At 37.7% G+C, this 13,713-nt stretch overlaps 1 long non-coding RNA gene across 1 annotated transcript; it reads right to left on the bottom strand.

The window, feature by feature from the left end:
- Positions 1 to 5,595: 5,595 nt before the first annotated feature.
- LOC110881607 lies at positions 5,596 to 6,924 on the bottom strand. Its single transcript, XR_002559816.2, has 3 exons — positions 6,782 to 6,924; positions 6,188 to 6,241; positions 5,596 to 5,844 (listed from the first exon to the last, which is right to left on the bottom strand). It is a non-coding gene; the product is annotated as an uncharacterized LOC110881607 (long non-coding RNA).
- Between the last annotated feature and the right edge of the window lie 6,789 nt (positions 6,925 to 13,713).

A 13,713-nucleotide genomic window follows, 5' to 3' on the forward strand; every position in this document is an offset into this window, starting at 1 on the left:
CTTCCCCCTTCTCTGGTCGCGACCAACACCCAGAACATTCTGGGTTTTAATTTTTACTAATTAATCTTATTTTACATGTTATTAAAATGTTACACAATCTACCCTCAATTTTGGTTTAAGAACCCTTATAACCCATTCCATAATTTTTATAAACTTTCTTTAGATTTTTAATACAATTAGCACAACTTATTGTATAATGCTTGTAAATGTTGAGACATCCTATTTTATAAATTATGGGATGTTACAAATCTACCCCCCTTAAAAGAGGTTTCGTCCCCGAAACCTTAATACGTACCAAAAAGAGACGGGTAGTGCTTTCGCATTTCATCTTCAGATTCCCAAGTTAGATCCGATCCTTTCCGATGCCGCCATTGCACTAACACTTGTCGAATGGCCTTGTTTCGTAAATGCTTTACTTTGGAATCTTTGATAGCTACCGGCTTTTCAATATAATTCATTTTATCATCCAATTCAATGTCATCAAGTGACACATGCGCTATATCATCCGCGAGGCACCTTCTTAGTTGAGACACGTGAAACGTGTTATGGATTCCATCCAGAGCTGGAGGTAATTCTAACCGGTATGCCACTTTACCAACACGAGACACTATTCTGAACGGTCCGATGTACCGAGGACCCAATTTTCCCCGTTTGCGGAACCGTATTATGCCCTTCCACGGCGAGACCTTTAAAAACACACGATCACCTTCTTGAAATTCGATAGGGCGTTTTCTTTTATCGGCATAGGATTTTTGCCTGTCTTGCGCCGCCTTCAAACGATCCCGGACTTGATCAATCTTTTCATTCGTTATTGCCACAACATCTTTAGGCGCGAGTTCCCGTTGCCCGATTTCTCCCCAGCATACAGGAGTTCTACACTTTCTACCGTACAACATTTCGTATGGCGCCATTTTGATACTACTTTGATAACTGTTGTTGTACGCGAACTCTACTAACGGTAAATGGTTGTCCCAATTACCCCCAAGGTCTATGACGCAAGCCCTCAACATATCTAATAACGTTTGTATAGTTCTTTCCGACTGTCCATCCGTCTGCGGATGGTAGGCGGTACTTAATCGCAAATTCGTGCCCACATCTTCGTGAAATTTTCGCCAAAATCGAGACGTGAATCTTGTGTCACGATCCGACACAATAGACACGGGTACTCCGTGACGAGCAATTATTTCATTCATGTAAATTTCTGCCAACTTCTCGGATGAAATAGTTTCTCGTATGGGTAAAAAGTGAGCACTCTTTGTGAGTCGATCGACTATGACCCAAATCGCGTCATGACCTTGTTTTGTTCTGGGAAGCTTTGTAACAAGATCCATGGTTATGTCTTCCCACTTCCAAACTGGTATCTCTAAAGATTGCAATTTACCATATGGCTTTTGGTGCTCCGCCTTCACTTGGGAACACGTCAAGCACTTAGCCACGTACTTAACAATGTCGCGTTTCATTCCAGGCCACCAATACCCTTTCTTTAAATCTTGATACATTTTTGTAGCTCCAGGATGTACCGTATAACGAGATTTGTGAGCCTCCTCTAGCAATAATGATTTCACCTCGGATAACCAAGGTACCCAGATTCGGTCATACCTGGTCATGATGCCATCAGCATTCATCTTTAATTCCCCAATCAGGCCCTTCATTCTTTCCTTCTTCGGATCACCATTTAAGGATTTTATTTGAGCCTCTTTGATCATCTCCAAAAGTTTAGGGGTGACAGTCATTTTCATTGACTTAACTTGTATGGGTGATGGGTATTCCTTCCGGCTTAACGCATCTGCTACAACATTGGCTTTCCCGGGATGATAAAGAATTTCACAATCATAATCCTTAATTAATTCTAACCACCTTCGTTGTCTCATATTCAATTCTTTTTGTTCGAAGAAATACTTGAGACTTTTGTGATCCGAATAAATGGTACATTTAATTCCGTACAAATAATGTCGCCACAATTTCAACGCGAATACTACTGCAGCCAATTCTAAATCGTGTGTTGGGTAGTTACTTTCATCTGGTTTAAGCTGCCTTGAAGCATATGCTATCACTTTACCCCGTTGCATTAAAACAGCCCCCAAGCCCTGATGTGAAGCATCAGTATATACTACCAAGTCTTCTGAACCTTCGGGTAAGGTTAGAATTGGGGCGTCAGACAGCTTATCCTTCAAGGTTTGGAAAGCCTTCTCTTGCTCAACTTCCCACACAAACTTCTCATTCTTCTTGGTTAGACTGGTTAAAGGTAACGCTATTTTGGAAAAATCCTGTATAAACCTTCGGTAATACCCAGCCAATCCCAGAAAACTTCTCACTTCACTCGGGTTCTTAGGAGGAACCCAGTTCACAACAGCCTCTACTTTAGTTGGGTCTACCAAGACACCATCTTTATTAATGACGTGGCCAAGAAATTGCACCTCTCTAAGCCAGGAGGCACATTTGGAAAACTTAGCGTATAACTTCTCTTTCCGAAGAATCTCTAACACTTCACGCAAATGATTTGCATGTTCGGCTCTACTGCGAGAGTACACAAGGATATCATCTATAAATACTATAACAGACTTATCCAGCATGGGCCGACATACTCTATTCATCAAATCCATGAAAGAGGCCGGGGCGTTAGTCAGTCCGAATGGCATTACTAAAAACTCGTAATGCCCGTATCGGGTCCTGAACGCAGTTTTCGCAACATCTTCTTCCCGTACCCGAAGTTGGTGATACCCCGAACGCAAATCGATCTTTGAAAACCAACTTGCTCCTTGCAGTTGGTCAAAAAGATCATCTATTCGAGGTAAAGGGTATTTATTCTTCACAGTCAACTTGTTCAAATCTCGATAATCTATACACATGCGCATCGTGCCGTCTTTCTTTTTCACAAAGAGTACTGGGGCTCCCCAAGGCGACACACTCGGGCGTACAAAACCCTTATCGAGTAATTCCTGTATCTGTGTCATTAGCTCTCGCATCTCAGTGGGAGCTAATCTATAAGGAGCTTTAGCCACTGGCTTGGCACCCGGGTTTAATTCGATTCGGAATTCCACCTCTCGCTCAGGTGGCAATCCCGGTAATTCATCCGGAAACACATCCACATATTCATTCACCACTTCTACTTCTCCAATTTCAGGCACCTTCTGTCTTGTATCCACTACATAAACCAAGTAAACCTTACCCTCATTCCTTGCGTGCTTCACCGCCTCGACAATCGTGCACAGTTTTGTCTCTAACTTTCTTTCCCCACAAATGCTTATTCGAGCCCCACTAGGTGAGAATACATGAATAACTTTCGCCTCGCATCGAATTTCCGCGTGATAGCGGGATAACCAATCCATCCCGACTACCACCTTAAATTCCCCCAAAGTCATAGGAATGAGATCTATTTCAAATTCTTCGTTTTCTATGGTTATCTTACAATTCTTACAAATTTCACATAACAAATAACTTTTACTATCCGCTACTTCTACTTCTAAGGGTGCAGACATTCGTTCCTTTCTAAAAGAGGGATAACACATAAGTTCGTCTGACACGAAAGATTTGCTAGCACCAGAATCGAATAACATATTCACGGGTATTTGGTTGATTAAGAAAATACCTGACACGACATTTGGTGAGGCCTTGGCTTCCTCGGTAGTAATCTGAAACATTCTTCCCCGAGCCTTCTGATTTTCATTCTTCTTTTCATCCTTCTGCCCTTGTTGTTTAAGCTTTGGACAGTCAGCTTTTACATGACCGGGAGTGAAACAATTGAAACACGTCCTCACGGGACTAGGGCACTTAAAGTAAGGATGTCCCTCCTGGCCACAGTTGTAGCACCCCTTCTTTCCCATTAAACATTCTCCGGTGTGAAGCTTCCCACAAGTTTTGCATGGGGGAATACTACTTTTTGATCCTCCTTTACTTTTAGTGTCGAGTTGCTTAGGCTTCTTGGAGGGGCTCGTAGTTGATGGCTTCTCAGCAGGCCGTTTCTCTCCTCTTTCCACTTGTCGCTTCAGTTCTATCTCTCTATCCCGGGCTAGATTGATGAGTTCACCCAAGGTTTCACACTTTGAAGGAGTAATGAACTCCCTAAACTCAGCCTTCAACATTCCATAGTACCGATTGATCTTCATCCTTTCAGATTTGACGAAATCATCACAGAACTTCAACTTATCGTAGAATATATTGGTAATTTCATCAATAGACTCATTCTGTTGACGAAGATGCAAGAACTCATCTTGTATTCTATCAATTGCCGATTGTGGGCAATGATGTTTTAGGAACAACTCTTTGAACTCTTGCCATGTTAAGGTTTGGAGTCTTTCTTCCCCTATTTCTTTACATTTAGTATCCCACCAATCCTTTGCTTGTTGCTGAAGTTGACCCGTAGCAAACATTACTTGATCTTCCTTCTCACATCGACTACGCACAAATACAGCTTCAACGTTGGCTATCCATCTTTGACACTTTATTGGATCCACCTCCCCTTTATATGAAAAGGGATTACACGCCATAAAATCCTTATATGTACACCTTCGTTCCTTACTTCTAGTTCTGGATCCTTCAATCATTTCCTTTAATTCCTCAATCTTGCTAGCCATCATCTCATCAACAATCCCTAAAACTCGGCTCTCAACTTCTTGAGCTAGCTTGGGAAGGTTGGCATTCATTACTTTTTCTGCCGCTTCCATCATCTTATCATTAAGTGCTTCTTGATGGGCTATTTCAGCATCATCTATGTTACGTGCGTCCGTCATCTACATAAAACATCCATTCTATTATATTAAAATTCCTCTTTCGTACATCCTTCTAACACATACATACTCATTCTATCATATACTTCATTCTATTTGTAATTCATACTTTAAACGTCATCATCATTGATGATAATGCCGTGTTGTTAAACCATTCTTATATCAAGTCGTACTTTCTTTCTTATTAATTAACGTCTTTCAACTTTCTTGGTGTAAAATGACCTTAACAAAGGATTACGGGGTCTTAGGAACTAATTAAATCAATCCCCATAATCAAACAAACAACATAAAAGAATTTCAGCAATTTTGATAGTCACCGTAAGCTACGGTGAGCACCGTAGCTTACGATGCTGAGTTATGCTTTACGGTGCTCCTCTCCTGTCTTACGGCAGCATTGTTTTTGCCCAGTACCTACCGTAGCTTACGGTGGCCACCGTAAGCTACGGTAGCGCCCAGCGAAATACACCCCAAAACTCATGTTTTTGACCCTTCCGAACCGTTCTCGCACACGGTTTCAATTCTACTAACCCCCAAGTATTCTAATGCACCATTTGTCACTATTACTACATTCAAAACTTCTTTCTAACACTTTATAACTTGTAACATTAATTACTATAAAGCTTTCTTAAGAGTTTTACCTCTATTTGCGTCTCGGAGCGAACACACCCATCCTTGCGAGCTTTCGGTTTGAGTTCGGGCACTACAATGTGTTCGAATCCCTCAAACCTAGGCTCTGATACCAACTTGTAACACCCCCTATTTCATGCTTGAAATTATTGAAAAAACAACACATAGTTTAATCACTTAAAAATTTAAAATTTGGGCATGACCCGTTCGCTTTTTGAACAACTTCCCTGTTTATAATATATCAAAACTCAAAATGACGACATCTTCAAAAACATAAGAAAGTTTTTGACATTTAAACTACCGATTCAAAACATCATGTTTAAGATATTTAACATTCACAAACAACTAGTTAATTTAAAACTTCAACACTACTAACTTAAACAAGAGTCTTAAACTAATAAGGCAACTACAAAAGTGCGGAAGCGCATCACGGGTGTTCAAGGTGTGTTCGTATCCAAGCGACGCAACGACCATCATACGGGTGCTTTACCTACATTCATTCAACAAACATATTAGCGTATTCATACTATCACAATACATATTCACGGATTTACAAGATATCTTACCAAACGTTCTATTTCATTCCAATTCATTCTAGTCAAGTAAACACAATTATTTTCCATTCATTTCCAATAACCCGTTTAGTACGAATCAAGGAGGAGACTTCCATTAAATTCCTTTTTATCCGTATCCGAACCGACCCAATCACTATGGACCGATACGGATTCCTACTTTCATATTCTCATACGAAATATCTACCTTAATAGAATAACAATTATCAACGGAAATAATATCAATAAACTCACAACTAAACATGTAAGTAACGAACTTACCTCGATCTTGTGACTTTGTTTGTGATCCGGAACTAGCTCCTTCTTCTTTCGATCCTACATGAATTCGTTCTTATTTAGATCATCATTCTTACAATCATAATCATACTTTCAAGCATTCAATGTCACTCATATAACAATTAACAATGCATTAACTTTCAACATATCAAAACCATTAGCTCATGATTTATTCAAGACTACTTAGATTTCATTGAGGCATTTAATCAAACACCTAACATGCGTACTACTTATCAAGCCTTGTGTACATGTATCCTATGCATAAATTCACTAGAATACATCACTTTTCACATAATCAACCAATCATGTCCAATTATTCATTCTACACAATATAATCTACCAATACTCTATCATTCATACAATTCTTATTTGAAGATTTACTCAACTAATCAACAATCTATTCACTATCATGCTAGAACAAGTGGGTTTTTCCCAAAATCTTTAGTAATTCGAATTCATGCCCAATATACCTTCTACATGATGATTCTAACTCACATGCAATCTGATTTCATACTAAATCACGAATTGGTGTAAACCCTAGTTCATCATCATACATGAAAATATGAGATTTCATCTTACCTTATGCTCAAAACACTGAGATTAGTGAGTATTTAGACATTAGCATTCGATTTGTAACATGAATCCTCCATAATTGTACTGAATTTGTAGTTAATTGAGCAAGCTAGGGTTCTTCCCCTTTCCCCCTTCTCTGGTCGCGACCAACACCCAGAACATTCTGGGTTTTAATTTTTACTAATTAATCTTATTTTACATGTTATTAAAATGTTACACAATCTACCCTCAATTTTGGTTTAAGAACCCTTATAACCCATTCCATAATTTTTATAAACTTTCTTTAGATTTTTAATACAATTAGCACAACTTATTGTATAATGCTTGTAAATGTTGAGACATCCTATTTTATAAATTATGGGATGTTACAAATTATTTACTGGGAAGTACTATTACTAGACCTTAGGGTTTTTAAAGATCTGCATGTTCTGCTACTGTGGCTAGCATATACAAATTTGCCCATTTCTCATCTAGCCTGTCTTCCCAAGGTGATTTATTGAGTATTTCCTGGGTTTCCCTTTTAATCCTCTTTTCTCGAATTTGCTCTTTACTTTTCTTAATAATCATACTCCTTTTTCTAGGAGAAAGCGGTTTCTCATATTGTGCTTTTCGCACAAATATTCCTTCTTCAGGAATTGTAGGGAGCTTTGAAAATTTAGTTTTGGATGAACTTCCCTCTTCGTAGACTGACCTATCTAATTTAAGATAGATATCTTGCAACTTTTGCTTACCCATACTGTAACTTAACAAATAGTCAGTTTAATAAAACACATAATCACATAATAGTAATCAGGAAAAATTAAGTATCTTTTAAATACTTAATTAGCTTAACTCAGTGGCTCTGATACCACCTTATTTCTGTCACGGCCCCCGACCCGGTTTTACCCGTTTCAGAAGCCGCGGGACAGAAATCACGTGATATTTATTTATGTGATTTTAGCAGCGGAATTTTAACATCAGGATCGTTTTAAAGCTAAAAACTTTTCCCGATTATTTTATTTCACAATTCGGGATAAAACCCCGATAATTTACAATAATAAGATTTTTCTGATAAATCATTATTTCAAAACATATTTCTTTGTTTTATACTGAGCCACTATTGTAAGCTTGAAATGCTCTCCGGCACTTTTCCTGAATTACAGTAGATCACCTGAAACATGTTTGAAAAAGGTTTTGTCAGCGGAGAAATACTGAGTGAATCATTCAGTTTACTGAAAATGACACATTTGTTATAATTAATAGTATTAAGAGTTTTTACATATGTTTATTATCTACCAACTACCCACAGTATTTGTCACTCGACCGGATCTGTGACTGTGGTCATATCACCATTGGCTACCCCAATGAATGACGTATATCACTTAATTTTAGGTTCGCCCACCTAATGTGATTAAAACTGTAGTAATGTGCACAATACCCCACATACTGGCTGTAATTTGGTGATTACATAAACTTAATCACTGTAATTATAATTCTGAAAAATAATTTGGAGTATTGTAAAACAGTTGATAAAAAGAGAATGACTCACATTGCAGATTTAACACGGACAGAATATGATTTAGCCTGGTTAACCTAATTTCAATAATAATGCACACAAAACCGGGTTAGTGATCAATACAGCAGTCACGATAACTCACGAAATCAAATTCTCACAACGAACGACAAAGTGCAATACTTAAACATTCATCGATTTAACGACGAATGACAAAGTATAACCCAATGTTGGCGGCACTTAAACATTCATTGGATATATTGATCTCGGAAAATGAATCGTAATAGCGATCGAGTGATTACCCTGTTTTGCGGCAGCAATTCGAAAGTAGTGTGTGTGTTTATTTGTAGTATATGTGTGATAACTCGTCGTACAGAAAGCGTTTGGCCGACGTTTCAACTTCCAGATTCAAGTCCCAAGGCCCTCTATTTATACTGAAAATTTGCATCTCCCGCGTGTCGCGGAAGAATTCGAGGAACCTCCCGCGTATCGCCTGGGATGCCAATTTAGGGTAGGGTAGGTTTCGTGTCCAGTAGCTTGGGTGAGTTGACAGTTTTGTTTAATTCAATTCAGACAACGAATTTAGAGGATAATACCGATTAGGGTTTAACCCCCCCTGAGTTTTAGGGGCCCTGATCCTGATTCCGATTGTTTCGAAAATTTTAGGGTTGGTGTAGAATTGCTTGGGTTTCTCAATTAGGGTTTTCTTAATAGCTAATTACCACCCGAAGCATTAATTTTAGTGAGAGTTGTTACAGGCATGCCACGTTTCTTCCTTTTCTTTGTATTTATGTTGGTTTTGGCTGTATATTTGTTCCTTTTGTTCGTTTAAGCTCATTTGATCCTGTAAATTCAAAAGAAAGACAAAAATACACTTTTTCCAACGTTAGTACAAAAAAGGGTTAGTTTTATGCCTTATTTGATGTAATTTATATGTTGCATTTTACACACATCAATAATATAGATATGAATGTAAGAAACATAAAATTTAAGAAATGAACCTTAAATCCCAGAATTTAGTAATTTAGAGTTGCTCTTTTTGTTCCCGCAATAATAAATGTTCTGTAATGATCCTTATCATATATATATATATATATATATATATATATATATATATATATATATATATATATATATATATATAGGAGGAGTTGGGTAGAAAGTGGGTATTTCCTAGAAAGTCTAGGAAGCAATAAGAATGTCACACGTGCCATGGAGGGATTTTAACTAAAAGGGCACTTGTGTAATTTGGCATTTTATTTAATTTTATTTTTGGAATTTTATCTCTCATTAACTAAAAATGAATAAGATTATGGAAACTGTTTCTCCATGATTTTCTGAATGGTGGTTTCGAAACATAGTAAGATGTGAACGGAACAAAAGACGAATCATGTTCGTCTTCTTCTACGTCACAAACTGAAAACCTTAATTTCAGTTCACGGTGAAGGTGGTTGTCGTCGGAAGTTAACAGACGGAGATGGTTGAACGGAGATGAAGATGGTGATTATGATGGGTGACAGCCGGAGACGATGATGGAGGTGGGGGTTGAAGACAGAGGGTGTCGAAGAGAGTCGGAGATGACGACGGAAGGGTAATGATGGAGGATTTCTTGACGCTGTGTTTTATCATTCATGCTGGTAATGATGGAGGATTTCTTAACATTGTGTTTTAACAGTAAGCATTCATGCTGGTAACGCTGGATGATTTCTTGACATTGTGTTTAACAGCAAGCAGATTAATACCGTTGTGTTTTAGCATTCATGCAGGTAATGCTGGAGGATTTCTTGACGATGTGTTTTACCATTCATGCTGGTAATGCTGGAGGATTTCTTGACATTGTGTTTTAACAGCAAGCAGATTAATACAGTTGTGTTTTAGCATTCATGTTGGTAATGCTGGAGGATTTCTTGACATTGTGTTTTAACAGCAAGCAGATTAATACAGTTGTGTTTTAGCATTCATGTTGGTAATGCTGGAGGATTTCTTGATGTTGTATTTTACCATCCATGCTGGTAATGATGGAGGATTTCTTGATATTGTATTTTAACAGCAAGCAAATTAATACCGTTGTGTTTTAGCATTCATGTTGGTAATGCTGGAGGATTTCTTGACGCCGTGTTTTACCATCCATGTTGGTAATGCTGGAGGATTTCTTGACATTGTGTTTTAACAGTAAGCAAATTAATACCGTTGTTTTTTAGCATACATGCAGGTAATGCTGGAGGATTTCTTGACGCTGTGTTTTACCATTCATGCTGGTACGATGTGTGACATTTGTCACGATGTGTTTTCTTGATGTGTTTCTTCATGAAGGATAGAAGGAAGAGAGAGAAAGGGAGAGAGAGAGAGAGAGAGAGAGAAAATCGCAAGAAATGTGGGGTGGTTTATGGAATGACAGTTATTTCCATATTTAAAACAAGCTAAATGACATATCTACCACTGATTAATTAAATAATCGTATTTTTAAGAAACACATATTACCAAAATGCCACCAAGATGATCTCAACCATTAAACACACCCATTGGATGGCCCAGATCGCTTCCTAGACTTTCTAGGAAAAAAAAAACTTTACGTAGGATCCCTACTCTATATATATATATATATATATACTAGGTTATCACCCGGGATTGCCTCCCGGGCTTGAGAAATTTTTTTATATTAAAAACTATTTATGATTAACACCTCTTCTTGTTCTTTACAAATTTGTTTAGAAAATGGAAGGAGTGAATTGATTAAATAATGAAGATGTTGTGTCACACCCGACCACGTAAAACAACAAAACGTGGCGGAAACGACGAGGAGTGTTGTAACAGAATCATCGTTTCACAACCATGGTAGTTAAAAGTTTCGTTTTATTGAAATTTATGCAATGTACATTGTCTTTAGACCAAATCAAACAAACTACACATTGTTTATAACTGCTTTTAAGTCACTAAGGCCTCGTCCAGGCCCTATGTGACACAAGCTTCCTAGCAAGCAACATCAAGCAATACCACCTGAAACATATGTAAAAATAAAGTCAGCAAAGAAATGCTGGCGAGTACATAGGTTTTATAAGAGTATCGGAATCATGGCTCGTTTATATGTTGCAGTACTTCGTTAGACTACAAGAGTCAAAAGTACAAACCTTGTTTTTTTTTAAAAGTGTATTGCAACATAATTTAACCAACTCAAATCAAGATGGTTATAGTATATAAAATTTCGTAGCCATGATTCTTAACCCAAAAACATTTGTTTTAGTAAAACAACTCGTAAACATCTCGTAAAAACTTGTTAATAAAACTCGTATGGTTTATATCGTTTCGAAAACCTCGTTGTGTGACATTGTTTCAAAATCGTTTCCCCAGTGAACTAAATAATGACACACAATGTAATATGATAGAAGCACTTATATATAAGATGTACCAGCGGCGTATCTACCATGATTCTATCATACTACACCCGTCCCATTATCTAATCACTACCCAAAACCAATCGTTTATCCAAATCGTTTATCTCGTTTAAGTCGTCTCAAATCGTTTAACTCGTCCCAAAATCGTATTTGTTTTAATAGTGAAACTACTTTTGGTCGTCTCGCTAATAACATTCAAACCTTCGTGACTCGTCTACCTCGTTTCTCGTATTAACAAACCACCAAAGGGTAAGTTAACAATCACAGATTCGGTCGCTACCTACATAACCCCCACACATAACCATGGGTGTAGTCTGATAACGGGATTTGTCAGATCCTGTGGTACCATAACCTAATACTGGTCGGCTCGGACAAAGCTAATGAATGCCATTCGTTATGTAATTACAACCAACAAGTTCGTTCACATTATTGAAATCGTTATTAGTTTTGTATAAACCATCTTAATCGTTTTTGAAATCATCGTTTAAATCTTGAAATCGTTTTATACATATGAATCACCCCAAAACAATTGAAAACAGTAAAATAGGGGAACTATATACTCACATCGAAGTGCAAAGTATCCTCAATCAATAGAACTCAACAAGCTCAATCAAACTGTAACGCCCGTTTATATTTTTAAAAGTTTTAACATAAAAGATACTTAATTATACGTATAAAGTATCTTAGACTACACAAGAACAAGGTAAAAGTTTCAAGTATCATTTACTAGTTACCTATCGACTAGTTTAAAACATTTCAAAACATAGTTAACAAAACCATTTACAACTTCACCATAGTTTAGACAAAGTTAAGTTTAACGCGGAAGCTTCAAAATTTGGTGTTCGGTTCTTGAAAGCGTGCTTGACCACCATCCGGAGTGTCCACATCATTACCTAGAGTCAAAACCATTTATAAATGTTAGTTTTGACATTACAATGAGGTGTATAAACAAGTTCCTATCTGAAAATATAAAAAAAAATAATTTTCCAGCCTTGACTCTGCTGTGTGTCGCGGTGGAGTTCATTAAATCTTTCCCGAGTCGCGGCGGCTTCCGCGTGTCGCGGGGGATTACATGACATCTTCCGCGTGGCGCGGGGGAACCAGTTTTCCAGCAGGTGCAGGTCTATTTCCTGCACTTCTGCCCAGCTCCGGAAATTTACTATTTTCCAACTTTAAACTATCATAACTTTTTACTCGCTAGTCCGTTTTTACCGATTCTTTTTCCTTTGTGTCCGTAATAAAATTACGGATCTAACCATGAAATTTTCAAATAACGGAAACCAAGATGCCAACAATTTGTCCCCGATTTCCTTGTTGCATTTATCCAACCCATTAGCAATGGTTGCATTGTATCACTTTTAGTTTCTAAATACACTTGGCATGCTTACCCAATATCCCCGGGCTTATAACCTTAGTGTAGTTGCGCCATTCACGGCTTTGTGTTCCCTTAGAACTATAGGCTTACTTCTTCGGAATTCAAACATTCTGTTTTAAATGACCATTGTACTTACTTCTCTTTGTTTTATCCAATATCCCGGATTCACAACTTTAAAGTATCAATGCTGAATTCATAAGTGTAGTGTAATCCAACACTTAACGATATATAAGAATTTCAAGTTGTTACTTTCACAATTCATTTTAAGGCCACAATTTAATCCGTTTGGCTACGTAGTGAAAACCATCACTTTACTAGTAAGCCAACCTAATTTCTAAGCCTTTATTTTGACCCGTTTGATGGTCGGGTGAACTTCGCCACTTTAAAGACACATCAAACACATCCATTACACTACGACTCCATTACACATTAGACCCAAACGAATAAGAATAATTCAACGAGACTAAAGTCACGTACCTTTAAAGCACACCTTTTCCATGGGTATCCCCTCCGGCGTGTCCGCTTGACCTCCCGGATTCCTTGCCTAAAGAGTTCAATTCATAACAAGTTTAGAACCCTTTTATAAGATTTAACGCATTATTTCTTAACATAGTCAAATCTGTGTTTTTACCCAACCTTTAACATTTTAACCCTCTTTTAGGCGTTTTATCAAACACCT

The sequence above is a fragment of the Helianthus annuus genome, chromosome 10, assembly GCF_002127325.2.
Source record: "Helianthus annuus cultivar XRQ/B chromosome 10, HanXRQr2.0-SUNRISE, whole genome shotgun sequence".
Taxonomy (NCBI): Eukaryota; Viridiplantae; Streptophyta; class Magnoliopsida; order Asterales; family Asteraceae; genus Helianthus; species Helianthus annuus.